The 21,289-nt window shown below is 41.0% G+C and overlaps 1 long non-coding RNA gene across 2 annotated transcripts in view; it reads right to left on the bottom strand.

Moving 5' to 3' along the window:
- LOC132537550 (uncharacterized) overlaps positions 1–21,039 on the bottom strand; it is a 233,266-nt gene extending 212,227 nt beyond the window's left edge. For both annotated transcript variants that reach the window (XR_009549021.1, XR_009549022.1), the window contains exon 1: positions 20,966–21,039. This is a non-coding gene — a long non-coding RNA (uncharacterized LOC132537550). The remainder of the gene's footprint in view (positions 1–20,965) is intronic.
- Positions 21,040–21,289: the final 250 nt, after the last annotated feature.

Here is a 21,289-nt window from a genome sequence, read left to right as displayed (position 1 = left end):
GAGTCATTATAGGGTGCAGAAGGTGGAAGGTCTGGCTTCTGTAATTGCTTCCCCGCTGAACATAGGCATTGTCAGGTCGATGCATACTCCCAGCCTGTCTCTCTCTTTCCCTAGTGGGGCAGGGTTCTGGGGAAGCAGGGATCCAGGACACAATGGTGGGGTTCTATTTTTTTCTCTATTAATATTCAGCAACAGACAAGAGTTTTGAAGTCTTGTCCACATTGGACATATTCCCCGGAAATATTCCAGATAGCTGTGTGAAGAGTGAGAAACTGTGACCTAAAAAAAAAAAAAAAAACAACTTGTAGTGAGATTTGGAGAACAGCCAAGATCTTACAACTGATCTCTCTCTCTCTTTTTTTTTTGAATGCCATCATCCAAGGGGTGTTTAGGAATGTGTTAATAATTCCCAGAAGATGTTGGCCAGGATTACCTCGTCATGACTAATGAAGCTGTCATCCGCCATTTCTTCCTGCTGTTTAATAATGTCTTCCAAGGGGTGCTTTATGAAGATGGATAGCATTGTAAAGCTGCACCCAAGACACTGGCACAATGTCAATGAAAAGAGAGGCCAGCTTATTTTGCATGCCACTCTATTTTTCATTATGCTTCACAATAAGTTGTTATTAAACGAAAATGAATTTGCCATTAGGGACTAGATACTACTTAATAACTCTTCAGCAATGTTTCATGATTCAATTTTTCCCCCTGATAACTCATGCAGTAGACACGTGAGTAAATGTCATCTGGTTTAGGCAAGGGGGAATTTTCTAGAACAATCTTAAATTTTTCATGGAAGTTGTTCATTAAAAATTGATGTGTCTTGGAGCTTAGTTTGTAATATCCTGCCTTTGAATTGACCCTTATAAAAACAGGGGTGAGGTTGACTATCTGTAAGTATTACCAGGAAATGATACAGAATGGGGGCAGGATAGGGAATTTATATGCAAACACAAAGGTCTTCACCGTAGGGGCTCAGAGGTTTTCATGAAAGCCATCTCCTCAGCCACTCTCTCCAAAGACTATGCCAGTCAGGATCAACCGTGTCACTCTGCAACAACAAACTAGATTCCAGTTTTCAATGGTTTTCAATGACATGGATGGGACTGGTAAGATAGCTCACTTAGTGCATTGCTTTGCCATGTGCACAACACAGGTTCAAGCCTGGCTCCCACTGCAATGAAGGAAACTTTACAGAGTTGTCTCTTTCACTCTCTCTCTCTCTCTAACTAAGGGAAAAAATATATATGCCTGGGGAGCCAGGTGGTGGTGCACCTGGTTGAGTACACGTTATAATGCACAAGGAGCCAGGTTCCAGCTCCTGATCCCCACCTGCAAGGGGAAAGCTTTGCAAGTGGTAAAGCAGGGCTGTAGGTGTCTCTTTTCCTCTCTATCTCCCCCTTCCCCCCTCGATTTCTGGCTGTCTCTATCTAATAAAGACAATAAATAATAATGATAATGATAATAATAATAATAAAATTTAAAAAAATTTTTAAAAGATATGACTGTTTCTTCCATGTGTTTTGCGTCCAATACAGGGCTAAAAAACAAATCTTTTTTTCTTTTTTTTTTTTAACTTTTATTTATTTTCCCTTTTGTTGCCCTTGTTTTATTGTTGTAGTTATTATTGCTGTTGTACTGATGTCACCGTTGTTGGATAGGACAGAGAGAAATGGAGAGAAGAGGGGAGACAGAGAGGCAGAGAGAAAGATAAGACACCTGCAGACCTGCTTCACCGTTTGTGAAGCGACTCCCCTGCAGGTGGGGAGCCAGGGGCTCGAACTGGGATCCTTACTCTGATCCTTGTGCTTTGTGCCACGTGCGTTTAACCCGCTGCACTGCCACCCGCCCCTGGGCTAAAAAAATCTATGAGTTATCTAGGAAGCCAGGATGATGAGATACCTACTATCTAGAATGATGACAGGATCCTGGAGGATCTCAAATGAACAATTAAAAACTCCACGTGGCTCCCAGCCAACTGCAAGGGGTAATAGTGAACAGGAATTATAATATTTTTTAATATTTATTTATTTATTCCCTTTTTGTTGCCCTTGTCTTATTGTTGTAGTTATTATTGTTGTCTTTGTTGAGGATAGGACAGAGAGAAATGGAGAGAGGAGGGGAAGACAGAGGGGGAGGGAAGGACAGACACCTGCAGACCTGCTTCACCACTTGTGAAGCGATTCCCATGCAGGTGGGGAACCCGGGCCTAGAATCAGGATCCTTACACCAGTCCTTGCGCTTTGTACCATGTGCACTTATCCCACTGTGCTTCCACCCAACTCCCAGGAATTATAATCTTAATGTGTGTTCAAAAGGCAGAAATTGACTCCCTGGTAATCAGTCTTAACAACTACTAATGAAAGATCAAAATAAGGATTTCTGTTAAGAGTTCAGTGGTTTAAAAGAGCCCATTGCATTCTGGAAGAATATCCCATGGCATTTTTTTTATTTTCAATGTGGGCTCAGACATCTAGGTAGTTGTGCTCTGCTCATGAGGACAAGCATTATATCAGAGGACACTGCCATGGTCCACTCTTCTAGGGGCCAGTCAGCCCAGGACTACATAACAGCATGCAATATGTATCTTGAGCTTATTTCAATGAATGACTGGGGTATCTATATAAATCATAATCACATATTAAACTAAGGTGCATGCAGATTACCAGTGACCCTTCCCTTTCAGCTACATAAATCTGAAGCTGATTTTTAATTATTTTTGTATTTTTTTGGATAGAGACATAGAGAAATTGAGAGGGAAGGGGGAGATAGTCAGGGAGAAAGAGAGACACCTCCAGCACTCTTCACCACTCAGAAAGGTTTCCCTCTGCAGGTGTGGCCCAAGGGCTTGAACCCAGGTAACTGTGCATTGTAACATGTGCACTCTATCAAGTGTGCCGCCACCCAGCATGAAGCTGACTTCTAATTGATACTACTTCATGTGAAAAGTTTTAGTATTTTAAAACAAGCTTTATTTAGAATGAATGATTGCCATTTAAGTTTTGTCTCCTTTTCACAGATGGAGATCTCATTGTCTCTGTATAAGAATTTTTCTGCACACTTTTGATAAATGGATGGTAAATTAGAAAGAAATAATAGAAATTGGGTAGCATAGAAAATCACCTACTGGGTAGGTTGTATTCTATGATATTTAGTAAAAAATACCTATCTTCACTGAAGAGTGAAGGTAAAGCAGGAGTAAATATTTCCCAAACTGCCTTATTGGAAAATTTCCTTGGTATTACAGTGTGGATTCCTACAGAGGAACCCACTGGGGGAGTTTATCCTGAGTCAGGGTGAATGCAAATGGCCCATTAAGGAAGAAATGAGACTCAAAAGAGAAGGCAGCCAATGTAGGTCGGGTTAATAAAGGTACTAATGTAGGAGGCCCCTCTTCTGGTTAGATGGTAACTAGTGATAAGGTAATCATGAGGTAAGTCCAGCCAGGGTGTTTATATTCCAGTTTTCCTCTGGCATTGGGAAGGACTGTCTCCTAGGTAAGAAAGGCTCATGAGAATCATGGAAGAATACTCCCCAAGTTTATAGCAAGAAGTCAGTTGTGAAACACAAGAGGTAGGCTGAGCAGGCATGAGTGTGGATCTCACAGAGTTCCAAATGCAGAGAACAACTTTATGAAAGGTCAAATTGTTGCTCCGTCAAATCAGTTCCCTCTGAAGTCACACTTACTGCAGGGAGCTTCCAGCCCATAACTAGACACAGCTAGAGACTATGACAGGCCTATTCCTGAAAGATGCAACTCTGCCAATGGATTATGGCATGAAAACTTCACAGTGGCTTCCCAAAAGCTTCCTTCTACTACAAGTAATCTAGACTATTCCCACCTAACTTCTCTTTCATTTCATTCATCTACCCATCAAGCACAAATCACACCTTGCTTATGAGTTTCTCTTCATTGTCATTGGTCTGTATGCAAAAACATTATTTTCCTTACTGAGAATTCAAAATATCTGACAGTCTAGTCTCTCCCCCCCCCTTCCCCTAGTTTTTTTCTTTAAAAAGATAAAAACAAAATCACAGTGGATAGTATCATAACACCTACTACTTATATGAACAAAAATAGACATTTGGACATAGTTTTTTTGGTTAGATGACCAAGGACAAATAATAAAATATTACAATAATTTAAAGTATCATATAATCTCCTCAGCCCTGTCTTCTTTCTCCTGTCCTAAAGGCACCTAGCAACCTGAATTTGACATAGAACTTCCTCATCCATATTTTAAAACTTAAACTTCACCTATGCCTACCTATATGTGAAATGCCATATTGTTATGAAGTTTCATTTAATGCTCTTCCAAGTGAATTGTAAAATCATCATATCAAAATCCCTTAAGCTTCTTGTCCTGAATTCTTACCGAAGATGCATTACACAAATGTATTACTTCTGGAAGAACTGACATCTTTACATTATTAATATTTCCCTCTAAAGACAAAATGTGCTTTTTGTTCTTTCAAGTCTCTGTTATGTCCCTTTGAAAAAATATTATTACTTCCTTTTTCATTGGTCTAGTCCATTTCTTAATATTTCCAACTAATTTGATTTACATTCATGGTGAGAATTGGATTTCATTTAAAAATTATAATTGTTAATCCAATTTTAATTATATAATAGAAAGGAATTAAATATATAAATACTTATTTCATAATTAAATATATCGCACATGGGACATGACCTCACAAGGACTTATAGGAACTGAAGACTTTCTAAGGAAAGAATCTGGAGGAAATACTTCCTGTTTTGCACTCTGGCCTCTCTATCCCTTGCTTGCTATTCTGTTGCTTCTGCTTCTCCCTATTCATCCCTCCTTCTCCCAGAATCTTTGCATCATGAAAGCTGAATGCTGGAGAACAGACAGTTAAGGACTCATGAGTCATGCAGCATGGCTCCTAGTCTTTTCCTTCTTTGCTTATTACTCTACAGCAATTTCTTTTTGTTTTGTTTTTATATTTATTTATTTATTTATTTATTTATTTATTTATTTTTGATGTTTCTGCCTTTGTCCTTTCTTCCTTTCTTTCTTTCTTTTTTTTTTTTTTTTTTTGCCTCCAGGGTTGTTGCTGGGGCTCAGTGCCTGCACTATGAATCCACTGCTCCTGGAAGCTATTTTTTCCCTTTTTCTTGCCCTTGTTTATCATTGTTGTTGTTACAGCAGTTTTTGGGGTTTTTTTTACTTTATTTTTTAAATTTTCTCCCTTTTGTTGCCCTTGTTGTTTATCGTCATTGTTATTATTGTTATTGCTGTCATTGTTGTTGGAAGGACTAAAACTCATGTATGTAGGTCCTCTACCAGTTGTACTAGTTCCCTGGACACAACACGGGACTCTAATTATACTGAATCCTGAAGTTTTTCAATGGAACCTTTTGTGTTTTCTTAAAATATCATACATCTTGTAAAATAACATAGAATTTTCAAATAATGATCACTTGGTCTATTTTCTGACAGTTACTCCTCATCTCCTTCTTATTTCAGTGAATGAGCAGGGATTTCCAGAACAATGTTAGATTATAATAGTGATAGCAGACATCCTCATCTTGTTCCTTACCTCAAGAGGAGTGCCTCAGAGGGACAGGGGGTGGCACACATAGTAGCACACACATGTTACAGTGCACAAAGACCCAGATTCAAGTCCCTGGTGCCCACCTGCAGAAGAGGAAGTTTCACATGTGGTGAAGCAGTGCTGCAGGTGTCTTTCTCTCTCCCTTTCTATCTCCTGTGCCCTCTCAATTTCTCTGTCTCTATCCCAAAATAAATAAATATAACATTTCTAAATTTTTTTAAAAAGAGTTCCTCTAATATTTTACTTTTATATTATGTCAAATGTTTTGGGTAACACCTCTATAGTGGTTTATCTTTTGAAATAATGAAAAGTCTTTTTTGGGGTGTGTTTGTGTTTTGTCTACTCTGTGTATTTGCAGAGAAGTTAGAAAATTGGAAATTCACAATAGTTTTTGCAATGTTTTACAAAATTAAAAATTCAACCAGTAACAGTAACAGTTGGTTACAGTCTAGCAGTTTGCCAGTTGAGGTGACACTTCCAGTCTGTTTTACCAACAAAAAGACTGCTGAAGGGAGAAGAGGACCCCCCCCCAAGGCTTACCAAATGCAAATGAGTGAGTGTTAAGCTTAAAAACCTACTTATAGTTAAAAAACCTACTTATGGTTATAGGTTCCCATAGCCTACAGGGAAGAAAAAGAACAAAAGAGGTTTTAACAGCCACTGGCTTCAACTCAGGGACTGAGATAACATTGAAAACAACTGTTAATTTCCACAACTGTGAACTCTTTAAGTGCCTTACTTAATCACAGGTCAATCTAGGAAAGAGTGATCTGTGGATTTTAAAGTACTGAGAGGGACCTCACAACACACTAATTACAATGGTAAACCAAGAAGAAACATTGGAGAAATGAACCAGGGTAAAAGCCCAGCTAAAAGCCCCCACCCAAAGGTAGAAGAACATAAGAATGAGGACAACATCCAAATATAAATTGAGGCATTAGTCACAGGAGTGAGGAAAGCTTTTTTGAAAGTAATATCATCAGAAATGGGAAAACAACAAATGAGACTCTGAAAGAAAACACTATCTTGAGGTAATTAGAGAGCTGAAAGCTGAAATAGCTGAGCTAAGAGCACAACTAACTGAACAAGCTAGTACAGTATCCGAACAAAGTAACAAAATAGCTGAGCTACAGAAAACAACAGAGGGGAGAGAGAATAGAATAAATGAGGCAGAAAACAGAATTAGCAAGATTGAGGTCAAATTAGAGAAAACTAAGAAAGAAGTAAGAGATCTGAAAAAGAGACTAAGAGATACTGAAAGCTTAGATTGCATATGAAGAAAATCAAACTGGGGGACTGGGTGGTGGTGCACCTGGTTGATTGCATGTGCTACAATGTGCAAGGACCACATTCAAGCCTTCAGTCCCCACATGCAGAAGGAAAGCTTTACAAGTGGTGAAACAGTGTCTCCTGGGAGTTGGGCAGTAGCACAGTGGGTTAAGCGCACGTGGCGCAAAGTGCAAGGATCAGTTAGGAATTGGGTTCAAGCCCCCGGCTCCCCACCTGCAGGGGAGTCACTTCACAGGTGGTGAAGCAGGTCTGCAGGTGTCTCTCTGTCTCTCTTCCCTTCTATCTTCCCCTTCTCTCTCAATTTCTGTCTCTATCCAATAACAAATAAATAAATAAACAAATAAAAAAAACCAAAGTGTCTCCCTCTCTATCTCTTTCTTCCCTCTCAATTTATGGCTGTCTCTACCCAATAAATAGAGATACTTAAAAAAATTTAAAGAAAGAAAATAAAACTGGAGGGCTGGGCAATGGAACATATAATACAAAGTGCAAGCATCTTGGTTTCAAGCCTCTGACTCCCTACCTGCAGGGAGGTTGCTTCACAGTGAAGCAGGTCTGCAGGTATCTATCTTTCTTTTTCCCTCACTATCTTTTTCTCCTCTCTCAATTTCACTCTTTCCTATCCAAAAAAATGGTGGAAAATGGCTGCAGGAGCAGTGGATTATACATAGTGTAGGCACCAAACTCCAGTGGTAAGCCTGGAGGGAAAAAAAAATCAAATCACAAATATTTTCAGAGAAGCAAACTGTGAAACCTATAAGAAGTTCACAACTAAAAAATTTCAATGTAACACCTATCTACTGATCATTTACTATACCCTGGGAATAGTACTTTACATATAACAGCCTATGGCTTTAAGAGCTCTATGAAGTAAGTGAAAGCATTCTTACTTTGTAAATGAGGAAAGTGAGGTAAAAACAGGGTTGAAACTCAGTATATTTGCTCACCTAGTGTCCATTCCAGTGTCCTTCTGGTGTAACTTCTTGAGTCTGGAAAGCTGAAGAGCACATTTCCCAGACTCCCTTGCAAATAAGACTCCCAATATGATTTTGCTTTAATCAATCTGCTGTATCCTGCAGAGACTTGACTGTGAATACGATTTAGTCAGAGAGAAGGACACAGTTGCTTTGCAGATCACTGTGGTCATGTGAGGCTCAGCTGCCTACATTTGTGGAGTCCTTTCTGATCCCCAGATCACAGCAAATTAGGGAGTTCTGGACTCAGTGGCCAATCAGGATAGTAACTTTCTGAATTTCCAAATTGAGGCAAAAGAGCCAATTCCTTCCATGGACCAGTTCTGCTATTTCCTCCCAGAAGCTATTCCCAGAGGACAGTGTGTGATCTATTGCAACAGCTCTTCCAGCAAAGTTGTATAAGAACCTAGTTCCCTTATGGAACTCCTTTCTGCTTAAACCAGCTAAAATGGTTTATATTCTCTGCACTTGAACTCGAACAATTATAAGCAGTGTTTGTATGCTTCTAAATTCTGCTTATAAGACCTTCTGTTTTGATGATCACATTAGGTTCGCTTGTATTACTTATGATGTGGTCTATTTACATAATCACTGTTTTACCTGGGTCCCACCCTGCCTGCAGGGCATTGGTTTAAACCCCATTGGTTCATACTCCCTTTTTGCTCCACCCCCTCTCCTAGACACACCCTGATTTCCACCACTCTCTTTTCGCTTCACCCTCTCTACATTACATCCTGTTTCCACCCTACTTGATGAGTATATATTCAGCTGCTCTTCTGTTTGAACACACTGGGGATTGCCCTCTGCCTCCGAGAGTCCCAGAGTTTCTCTCCTGTGACGCTAGCCCGCACCAGTTCCTGATCCCTCTCCCACGCAGCAGCCTAGGTTGGCTCCAGTTGAGTTCTCTCCAACCCAGAGAGCACTTGCTCGGTTAGAAGCACCCTCAGGCTATCCCAGCAAGCAGTGCAGTCTTCCTTTTCTCATGTGACCTGTTCAGCTGAATAGGAGAAGCCACAACACACAGCTAAATCAAAGTCAACAGGCTCTTGAAAATACAATTCAAAGCGCAACTACACCTAATGAGAAAAATCCTCAAACAAAATGAATTCATGTAACATCAGCCTGGATTCTTTTTTTTTCACCATCAACATTATTTTAGTACATGCTGTGTAGTGGACCAGATGTCAGATTTGGGTCTAGTGATCTGGGTTCTAGTGCCACACCTATTATTTAATAGATGAGTGGCTCCAGGTCAGTTTCTTTATTCTTCTGCATCTTCATGTGATTTTTTTTTAAATCTTTGATATAAGGATATACAGGTTCTATTATTATCATGGTCTCAGAAGAATATTAAATACTCACAATGGGGGCTGGGAGTTGGTGCATCAGGTAGAGCATACATGTTACACTGTGCAAGGACTCCAATTCAAGCTCCTGGTCTTGCTTACATGGGAGAAACTTCATGAATGGAGAAGCAGTGCTGCAAGTCTCCCTCTCCTCCTCTTCATCCTCCTTTTCACTTTCCCTCCCTCTCTATCCCCTCCTTCCCTCTCAGTTTCTCATTATCTCTATCCAAAATAAATTAAACAAACAAAATCAACACCCACAATGCAGACAGCTTGCTCAGTGGTTCTCAGGAAGTCAGTTTTTAAAGGCTTGAAATTTTGCAGGGCTGTTATGGAGGGCTTGGGATCCAGACAGCCCCACTTCCCACCCAGAGAGGGACTTGAACCAAAGGACTGCCACAGTATCGGGGCAAGGGACTAATGCCAGCAGGACTTGGCTTCTATTGAAAGCTGCTGAGCAGGCCAGCTGGAGCTGACAAAGCCTGTAGCTGCTAGAGATCAAGCCAAGCAAAAGGTCAGGAAACTGGAAAATCAGAACAGGACCACGGAGAATTCTGGGAGCAAAGGTCAGCCACAGGTCAGGGATAGATGCCAGGAAGTCTATCCTGAGGGCACAGAGTCAGCAGTCATAAGCTGTGGCCCAGAAAGCATCAGGAACATGGGCAGACGGTTATGCCTCATCAGGAGGACAAAGAATTCAGAGTCCAGGTTTTGAGGAAAATGAGGGCCCTTGGCCACCCTCCACCTGCCTGCTCAGAGTCAATTAATTCAGTACTTCTGCACGTCGTGGAATCCTTTATTGCATCACATTAACTTGAAAGAATGGAGACTTCAGGGTCATGACACAAAGTAAACCTTGTCAGGGGCCAAGTGGTGATGCACCTGAGTAAACGCGCACATCACATTGTGCAAGGACCCAGGTTCAAGCCCCTGGTCCCCACCTGCAGGGAGGAAGATTCCCGAGGAGTAAAACAGGTCTACAGGTGTCTCTCTTTCTCACTTCTCAATTTCTCTGTCTGTATCCAATAATAACAAACAAACAAACAAAAAACAAATAAGATAGGAAAACAGGGATCTGGCTTTGGTGTACCAGGTTACATACACATAGTATGAAGCGCAAGGACCGCTGTAAGAATCCCAGTTTGAGCCTCTGGCTCCCCGTCTGCATGGTGGTCACTTCACAAGCAGTGAAGCAGGTCTGCAGGTGTCTATCTTTCTCTATCCCTATCTCTCCCTCCTGTCTCAATTTCTGTGTCTTACCCAATAAAAAAATAAAAATTAAAATAATGTAAAATAAATAAATAAATAATAAGTAAACCTTATCTTAGGATAAATGGTTCCAGCATCAATGACAAGTCAAAAGTGTTGGTTATGGATGCTTAAAGAGAAAAATATGGAAATGCAGTTAAATTTGGAGGGGGAGGATGGAAATAGAATTGGATGAGGTTGTTATGGCCTTCTCCTGGTCATAGTAAGATGGCCTTCTAGTGTCCCACCACCTTTCAGGCAGAATGAAGACAAATGTAAACAATACAATTACCTTAATCATTGTTACCTCTTCTTATGATTCTTTTTTTATTATATTATTATCTTTATTTATTTGTTGGATAGAGACAGAAATTGAGAGGGAAGGAGTGAAAGGGAGAGAGGCAGAGAGACACCTGCAACACTGCTTCACCAGTTGCAAAGCTTTCCCCCTGCAGGTGAGGACAGGGGACTCGAACCTGGATTCATGTGTATTGTAATATGTGCACTAAACTAGGTGTGCCACCACCTTGCCCCCCACTTACTGTTCTCCATCCCTTCAGTTCTCCAAATAATGTTCTTTCTAAAGCTGATCCCAGATAGGTCCTCTCCAACAAAGAAACTGATTAATTTATAATATACAAACTGTTAAAATTACACAATTTGTTTTCTTCAGTGTTTTTTTTTATATGTGAGTGAATGAACAATGATAAACTTATGATATTAGGGAAATAATGTGGAACAAGAACCAGACATACTCATTATTCTTGGATCCCATATTTGTGAGTTCATCCATCCACTAAAATTCATTTGCCACCCCAAAATCAATCTTCAGTAAGGACACTGTGGTCTTCCTTGGACATATGCAGAGTGGCAAGTTTTGAGTTGCTGATTTGCACTGCCCAGCTGAGGGGAAGCTAGGTGACTCTCTGCAAACCACTGTCCCCTCACGGGCTGTTTAATGCCAAGTTCTTCATAGTTGTGTCCTTTTGTTGGTGATTTATGTTTAGTGACCACCACCCCCTGCCCCCAAACACGGTGCAGTGTTCCTAAGTGCAAGACAACTTGTGTGTGTCTTATGGAATACATGTATGTGTCTAACAACTTTGGTTCAGACAGGATCTACAAGGCTCTTACTTTGAGTTCAGTGTGAATGGATAAACATTACATATTAAATAAGATGTCTTTAACTTGTAACATACACACACACACACACACACACACACACACACACGTGTGCACATGCACAAGGTTATGTACTAGTTGGCTGATGAAAATAGAGTAACTCAAGTTTCAAAGGAAGTTAACCCTGTATTTCCCAGGAGCACTAGTTCAAATTTGTTAATTCAGCGCTCACAGTGACTTTCTAGACTTTACCATGAAAAATGAGAATGGACTGTACTTACTGCAACTCTTTGCATGTGCTCATACTCACACATGCTTATAGAAGGCCTCCAGTTTGACTGCTGTGTAAAATAAACTTTGTAATGATTCTCCCTGTTTTAATTTTTTTTTCTTTTCCTGTTCAGCAGCTCTGGAGGATTCCCCCACCCTCACCCCCTACTCTCCCCCACACATACTAGTTTTCTCATATAAAACTCTCAAAATAGGTTTCTAAATGATGAATAATTTCCATAAAGTGTTTATGTATGGTTTCCATGGAACACTTTAAAGCTGAGTCTAGGGCAGGGATATATGGGCAGAGGTTACAGAGGGAGGCCTAGCTCTACCCTAACAGGTTGTAGAGGTTTTGATTTAGTCACCAACATAGAACAGTCTTTATTTGGTATTTAGTCTGGATGGCTTCTGACCCTTCCTTCCAGAGTAATCTTGACTAGAATCTGAGGTTGATAACTGTCAAGTTATTCTGGCAAGAATAAATTCAGATGCTACCAGGAGACCACCACACAAGCTAGGGCCAGGGAAAGGGTGCTAATCCTAGTGCACACAGCCTCAGGCAAGAGTCTTTTGCTTACTTTTAAGTAGTGATACCAGGTAAATTCACTTACCAAAATTGTTTAGAGAGGTTGTAAAGATTCAACACATTCATGTTAGCTAAAAGTTTTGTGTTCCTAGAAGAAAAGTCATTCAAGTTACCAAGAAGCTTCTTTCTTCCTCTAGTTGAATTGTGGTAAATTTCCTTTCTTTGAATTTAAATTTTTATAATAACAAGGTGGCCTTCCTCTTCATTTACTGCTCTCCAGGCTCTTAAATGCCACATATTCTCAACTCCACAACCTAGACAAACATCTCTCAAAGAAAAAAACTGAAAGGCTTCTCATGAAGCTTCCACTGGGTCACAAGGCTCCCTCAGCCTGGCTCCCTGAGGGCCCTTACCAGCTGCTTTGGCAGCTCCTAGCACAGCAGAATGTGCAGCTGAGCCAGTGAGGAATTTGTAGCTGGGGACCAAGGTCAAACCCCCTTCCGGTTTTCTACTTAGTGACACACTTCCTCACATAGGGTCGAGAGTTAGGGCCTTTCAAATGCATCCTTTGAGATGATCTGCTAAAAATGTTTTCTTCATAAGAGTTTTGTTCTTTTCCCCTCGAGACACTGAAAGTTTGAACCTCAGACCTTTCACTCCCTTGACAGATGCTGTAAACCACAAATGAGCCGCATGTTGAAAGGACATGCAAGTGACCAGCACTCTGGTCTTCTCCCCAGTCACCCATTTGGGCAGACAGCCCACACTGGGGGGAAGAAGGGGAGGGAGTATGGGGAGCTGTCTTGCTACCAGGGAGCCATCTGGACTGATCAGCCAAGCCAGCCATCTTCAGCAGGCCTTTTCCCAGCCCACAGCCAGGCCCAAACTTTCTGAGCTGCTGGGTGCCTTCATGGATGCCCTGCTTTTTAAACCTGTCCTCTAGGAAGCCTGCCTGAGAATCCTCATTTGGCCTGTTACAGTGAGACAAAAAGAGACCAGCTGCGGAGCCATGGGTGAGCTAGCACATCCATAATGGCACTGGGCAGGCAGGAGAGTCGCCAGACATGTGCTGAGTGCCAAAGCCAACAGGTGTGGATTCAAGGGAATTTATAACGGTGTAGATTCTCTGCTTCCCTTCTTTCTTTCTGTCTCTCTCTCTTTCTTCTTTTCTTTCAAAAGGTCTTTTATTTTCTTTTGCAAAATTTTTTTAGCATCACAATGTGTGTGTGTAGTTGGTCCGAGAGTTGTGGTTTATTGTTAAGCTGTTTAACAATGTGTGTGTGTGTGTGTGTGTGTGTGTGTGTGTGTGTGTGTGTGTTGCGCACTAGGGTTAGGGCTTCTTTCCTTTGGAAAAGAGAAAAGCCTGAGGGGTAAGTCGCAGCGAGGGGAGGCCAGGTGCTCTACTGAGCAGCTAAGGTGGCCTCCAACACTGCCCCCTCATGGAGGGAGTGAGGTTATGGGATTATGACCCAGCCCCACTGTCTCCGGAACTGAAGCTCAGGACCTACTCCCCACACTTACTTCTGCATTGACTGCTCCCCATCTTGCCCATCATCCTCCAACTCTTCACCCTGTGTACTTCCCAGGACAAGGGAGTCCACACAGATAAGAGCTTCAAAGACAGAAAGGTAAAATGAGGCCTGACTTCCGTCCTGGGCTGGTTAACAGGATGGAGGTCAGGGCTGTTAAAGGGGAGGGGGACGATCCATAGTATCATAAGAAGAAATGTTTAGGGAATCGGGCGGTAGCCAGCGGGTTAAGTGCAGGTGGCGCAAAGCGCAAGGACATGCGGAAGGGTCCTGGCCCCGGCTCCCCACCTGCAGGGGAGTCGCTTCACAGGCGGTGAAGCAGGTCTGCAGGTGTCTTTCTCTCCCCCTCTCAGTCTTCCCCTCCTCTCTCCATTTCTCTCTGTCCTATCCAACAACAAAGATAGACAACAATAATAACTACAACAATAAAACAAGGACAACAAAAGGGAATAAATATAAAACTTAAAACAAATTAAAAAAAAGAAATGTTTAGTAATTAGATGTTTACCCTGTCACATCTAATGTATGATGAATCAAAATGTAATTCTTGAATGAACTCTTTCTATGTGTAGCCCTCCCCAGCTAATTCTTCCAGGTAGTTAAGGCAGAGGGAAAAGTTTCTCTTGAGTCTGCAGAGTCGAATTGCCTTGAGTTAAAAAATAACCCACTTGCCATCTTAGGAAGACTTCTTCTGAACCCCCTAAATATAATTTGTTTTCTCTTAAAATGTCCTTGTATGGGAGAGCATTTTAAAAAATTATTTGTTTGCTTGTTTTGTTTAATGGTTTACAGTGTATACATTGACATGTGGGTGCAGTTTCTTTGTGCACCAAGATCCCCAAATTCTCTTCCACCCTGCCTCCTCCACCTTCCCCAGAGTATTTTGCATTGATGCAGAGCATGTTTTAAATTATGAATATAGGTTCCAAATTCCTCAAACACCAAGTAAGAATATTTACTTTTATTTTTATTTTTTTAATATTTATTTTATTTATTCCCTTTTGTTGCCCTTGTTTTTTTTTTTTTTATTGTTGTCGTCGTTGTTGGATAGGACAGAGAGAAATGGAGAGAGGAGGGGAAGACAGAGAAGAGGAGAGAAAGATAGACACCTGCAGACCTGCTTCACCGCCTGTGAAGGGACTCCCCTGCAGGTGGGGAGCCGGGGTTCAAACCGGGATCCTTATGCCGGTCCTTGTGCTTTGCGCCACCTGTGCTTAACCCGCTGCGCTATAGCCCGACTCCCTACTTTTATTTTTATGTATTTACTTTTTTTGCCCCCAGGGTTATTGCTGGGGCTCAGTGCCTGAACTACAAATCCACTGCTCCTGGCACCCTTTTTTTTTCCTTTTTGTTATTGAATAGGACAGAGAGAAATTGAGAGAGGAAGGGAAGATAGAGAGGGAGAAAGAAAGATATACACCTGGCGTATTGCACCAAAGTAAAAGACTCTGGGGTGGGTGGGTGGGAGAGTACAGGTCCAGAAAGGATGACAGAGGACCTAGTAGGGGTTGTATTGTTATATGGAAAACTGGGAAATGTTATGCATATACAAACTATTGTATTTACTGTCGAATGTAAAACATTAATTCCCCAATAAAGACATTTTAAAAAAGAAAGACACCTGAAGACTTGCTTCATGGCTTGTGAAGTGTCCCTGCTGCAGGTGGCGAGTCAGGGGGGGTCACACCTGGATCCTTGTGCTTAGTACTGTGTACTCTTAACCAAGTGTGCCGCTGCTCTATCCATTTTTAAGAGAACATCTTTCATATATATGTATATATATTTATTTATTTATAATTTTTATTTATCTTTTATTTTTATTGGATAAAGACAGCCATAAATTGAGAGGGAAGGAGGCAAAAGAGAGGGAGACAGAGAGAGAGAGAGACACTGCTTCATCACTCGCAAAGCTTTCCCCCTGCAGGTGGGGACCGGGGGCTTGAACCTGGGTCTTTGTACACTGTAACGTGTGCTCAACCAGGTGTACCACCACCTGGTCCCTATTTCCTGTATTTTTTTTTAAAGTCAATACATTTTTATTTTTTAGAATTTTTTAGTTTTCGAAGCAAATCCTAAATGTGACTCAAATGTCAATGTGTGTGTGTGTGTGTGTGTGTGTGTGTGTGTGTGTGTGTGTTAGAGAAGTGGCTCAGATAAAGAGAGAGAAGTGGTTCAGTGGGCAGAGCCAACTACTTTTTAGGAAGAATAGCCCTGACTGACAATGTGATGTGTCTTTCCAGATGCTGCTCTGTATGTATATATGTACAAGTATGGATGCTTACATGTGCATGTGTGTTCTTTTGTTTTATTTTTACCAAAACACTGCTCGACTATGGATTTTGGTACTTCTGGGTATTGAACTTGAGACATCAGCGCCTCAGGCATGAGAATATTTTTGTATAACCATTATGTTATTTCCCTAGTCCTACATGTGTTGTGTTGTACTTTTTTTTTCTTTTTTTTGGCTCCAGGATTATCGATGGATCCTGGTGCCTGCACTACCAATCCACTGCTCCTGGAGGCCATCTTTTTTCCATTGTTGTAGTTGCTGCTGTTATTATTGTTGTTGCTGCTTTTGTTGTTGGATGGGACAGAGAGAAGTTGTATTTTTAACACAAATGCACTCTACATAATTTGGTGGTGTATTATTTTATTTTCTGTGACTACATTAGAAACATCCTTCTAAAAAGAGCTTTTTTAGTCTTAAAAAAACACATGTAAAATCATCAACAGATATTTTTCATTTACTATAAATTTATAGGTTGCTTTTATTTCTCTTTGTTTTTGTTTGTTAAACAGAACAAAATTATAGGTATGCAGGGATCCCCTAAGCAATAATATTCACTCACACTATATATAACAGAAATGTTTTACATTTGTCTACACAGTATGGTAACCACTAGCAGCTACTCGTCACTTGAACTGGGACTAGAGCTACTAGGAAAAAATGAATATTTAATTTACTTAATTTTACTTAACTTATATGCTCATTTAAATAGCTATACATAGTTAGGATATCTATCACTCAATAACAGGGGTATGTCCTTGCATTGGGTGATTTCATAGTTGTGAAAATGTCATAGAATTTAATTACACAAACCTAGATGGTGTAACCTACTGCATATGCAGACTGCATGGTATATTGGGACCACTGTCATCACAATCTGTCTTGTTCAAAATTAAGTGATGCATGACTTTTACTAGACAGCTCATTTCTAGAAAACGTGGGATGAATCCATCATCTACTTCGAGAAAAATTATAGGGATAAAGTTTGAAGTCTGACTTTCTGGATTTGAACTGTAATTTCTTTCACTTACCAAAGCATACTTTAGACAAGTCATTTAACTTCTCTGAGCTTCAGTTTGCACATCTATATAGTGAGGATAAGAGCAGAAATACTTTATTGGGCTGTTAGGAGGAGTTAGTGAGTTGACTACCTGTTGAAAAGTTGAGCGAGGGCTTGAGTGCATAGTGAGTGTTCAATAAACATTATATATATACATATATACATTATACAAATGTATATACACATATAATGCATATATATAATGTTTATATATATAATTCTTTCCAAAGCAATGACAAATAGGAACTTCTGAGGGAATGAAAGAGTGCTTTATTCTAGCAGGAACAGAAGGTCAGCAGTATTAACAAACTACCATAAGCTATGGATATTGCTTAGACCTTGACCATGAAATTTCCAACATAGGGAAGCAAAAAAGCAAGGTCTGCGTAGTGACTTCTTCCTTCAGCCCTCCATTGGGCTTTTCCCCTCAAAGGGCACCTCTCTTATAGAGCAGCTATAAACCCTCGTCCAGCTTGAGCCCTGCCTGGGGCAAGACAAAATTGAACTCAGTAGCCATCAGGTGACCTGGGTTCGAGTCCAGATGACCCCCTTCCCCCATTTACAAGCAAACAGTGGGCACAGCATTCCCATCCCCTAGGATACCTCTTTCCTACAGTTGCTTTAAGATTAATCCCAATAAAGAGTAAGAAAAGAGACACTAGCTTTGTCACAAAACTGAAATCCTACTTCTAGAGGGAAAGTAGTTGAATCAACTGACAAAAAGAAACAAGTATTTTTCTCTTGGGCTGTTTAAGTGGAATTTATAAAATTAATCATACCATTAGGCCTTTCAGGACTGGGCAGTGGCACCACTCTTATTTCCAGAATGCTTGGAATGTGTTTCTCTGGTTATTTCTACTTCCTGAAACACCACCACAGGCAGCAAAATATAGACCTATTGGTTTCTCTATTTCTTGCCTAGTGAGTGCCTGAATGAATGAATGAATGAATAACTGGGTGAGTTATTGAAAAACCCATATTGCAAAATACATATTCTTTTTTTTTTAATTATTTATTTATTTTCCCTTTTGTTGCCCTTGTTGCCTTTTTATTGTTGTTGTAGTTATTATTGTTGTTGTTATTGATGTTGTTGTTGGATAGGACAAAGAGAAATGGAGAGAGGAGGGGAAGACAGAGGGGGAGGGAAAGATAGACACCTGCAGACCTGCTTCACCGCCTGTGAAGCGACTCCCCTACAAGTGGGGAGTCAGGGGCTCGAACCAAGATCCTCATGCCAATCCTTGTGCTTTGCATATGCGCTTAACCCACTGCACTACCACCCAGCTCCTGCAAAATACATATTCTTCGTACTTGAATCTTCTACATTTTAACTGAGATTTAAGTCAGGAGTATTTGATATGTTGTTGATTCTGGAGCAGTATGGATTATGAAGAAGGCCAAAGAAGGTGTCTTTCTCAGAGGAAAAGTCTTCAATATCAGACTGGCCAAGACAGTGTCTGGGTTCACAATCCGACTCTGCCATTCAATCTTAATTTTTTTTTTATGTGGAAGAGACATAGATGACCCCTCAAAGCTCACATATGCAGCTGCCCCCTACCACCCAGTTGCAAGTTTTTCAACCAGGAGACCACCTGCCAGCCTTCTTGCAGAGTAGCCAGATACTGCTGCTCTTGCTGAAACTTCTGAAAGGCCCCATGACCCAGTGACACATCAGAAAGGTTTTGAGGGGAGCCAGCCCCTGTTCCTCCAGGCCCTTATTACAGCTCTGATCACCTCAGTGGCTTTTGATTGGGATGGGGGTGCAAGCGAGTTCCTTTCACAGACCCCATTCAGAGGCTTCTTGGAAGGCTTCTGTCCTCGTGCAATGAAGCAGGCTGCCTCCTTTTCCACCAAATGTCCCAAAGGGAAATGACATTCACCAAGAATTTGGACTAACATTTTTTTTTTTTTTTAGAAGAAGAAACAGTGAAAATTACACAGATCCTTGTTACTTCAAGCATTTGAGAAGAAAACTGCAGGAAGTGGTAGATTCGGGACATAAAGGACATCATTTGCCTGCCTTATTATCTCATTTTTCAGTAGGGCTGACAGGACAGCTGCCTGTTATTACAGGGCACACCAGGAAATGTTTAACTGCCAAACAGAAAAGAACGAGTGAGGGATTAGCAGCCCTGTTCATGCCACACAAATAGAATTCTTGCACCTGGTCGTCATGCAGTTAGATTTATCATCTTCGTAGGGTATGTTACTTAAATCCCATTTACAAAGAAACAAAAACAACCCAAAAAGGCGCCTTAATGTCATTGTAATTATGATAAGTATTCGCAACCATTTTGCAGTTTTTACTCTAGATTAAATTAATTGGTGGTCGTTTTCATCTCATCCCACTAATCTTTTATTTGGCTTCTCGGGTGTTGTAAATTTGCTATCCTATGTGACAAATCTAAAGTGTTCTTTAAAAATGAACGATCGATAACAGTTTAATCCTCCAAAAGGCCGCTGTCACTCATGGTGTTATAGAACAATAGTGATCTCTTTGTCAGGTGGAAGATCACCTATAGAAGCAACATTGTAAAGAAAGTCAGTCATTTGCTTCTGAGTTTCATTTGTTACTAACGCCAGGGGCTGGTGCAGTGAGGCTGCGGGGAGTCAGCTCTTGAAGTCAATAGTCAGAGAGGATGTTGATCAGCACACCCTGCGAGTCCCAAAACGCTCTCCTTGTTCTCACTAAGAGTGAATCAATTTCCTCTTGCCAAGCCCCAGGGAGGAATCTAGTAGAAGGAAAAAGTGAATCCTGCATTCCCATAAAACTGCAGGCTCATGTATTTATAGGATGTAGCTTGAAATTACTGTTTAGCTTTTGTGGAAGCTTACTGCTTAAAGCTAAGGGCAGAAATGTGATGTACGAGAGCATGAGGAAGAGCTGGCTTGTACGAGAGCATTGAGGAAGAGCTGTGGGCTAGTCACATGTCTGTCAGTAGAAGTTGAGCATTCAGGCACCAGTGACTTGGTGCTCACAGGAAGCTCAGGATCTGAATAGAGATAGCAACTGGAGGCAGTGAGTTCATTACGGTCACTTAGAGATGGTATGAAGGGAGACTAAACACAAGCCTAAAAGTGAGGTTTCAGAACTCCATTTCTTATGCTCTGAAAGTTTGCACCCTCAAAAGCCACATTGAATTTTAACCTCCAGTGTGACAGTAGACCACCCTTGGTGATTACTTTGGGAGGTGATTCTGAGGATGGAATTTTTATGAATGGGATGAGCGTCCCTTCCACCATGGGAGAATGGAGCAAGAAGCAAGAAGACAGTCTTCTGGCAGCACCTTGATCCCAGACTTCCCAGCCTCCAAAACCCAGAATAAATGCTTGCCGTCTAAATTACCCTGCATATGGTATTTTTAATAGCAGTCTGATTGAATAAAGATTCCACTTTTTAACTTGTATATAGAAACCACAAGGCTAGAGAGACAGTTCAGCTTTAATGCATAGGACTTGCTGTGATTGAGGCCTCAGAGGCTCCAGGTTGAATCTCTTGATCTGTCATATGTCAGAACTGGGTAGTGTTCTGTCCACTCATTCCTCTCTTTCTCTCCCCCCACCCCATAGAAATAAATCTGGGGGGGGGACTGCAAAAAAGAGTTGTCCAGATGACAAGGGAGCATAGAGTTTTCAGAAAAGACATTAGCAACAGTGCCCCTATAAGACAGGCCAAGTACTCCTGGCAATTGATAATAACAATAGTACTTGGTCTATTATTTCAACTTACATTTAAACTTGCTGAGTGTTCCCTCTACTGGAAGGGCTCCTCTTTGCCTCTCTGCCCCATCTCCTCCAAACCAGGAACTGCATCCTTCCTGTCCCTTTCTCCGAACTCCTCCCAGAGTCCTCTAGCTATGAGTGATATTTTCCTTATAGGGACCTTGACATTTCATCTTTTCACATGGTCAGCATGCTCTACCTTGTATTTTTACTCAAAATCAGGGCATATTTCCAATGTTAGGTATTTATTTTTTTGTTGAGAATAATGTCCTGAATCACTTTTGTGACTCCCATATCCACACAAAGTCAAGTGCGTTAGACATAACAGGCA

This window comes from Erinaceus europaeus, chromosome 3 (genome assembly GCF_950295315.1).
Source record: "Erinaceus europaeus chromosome 3, mEriEur2.1, whole genome shotgun sequence".
Taxonomy (NCBI): domain Eukaryota; kingdom Metazoa; phylum Chordata; class Mammalia; order Eulipotyphla; family Erinaceidae; genus Erinaceus; species Erinaceus europaeus.
Note: the sequence above shows the minus strand (reverse complement) of the source record. Positions and strands in the feature narration are given on the sequence as shown.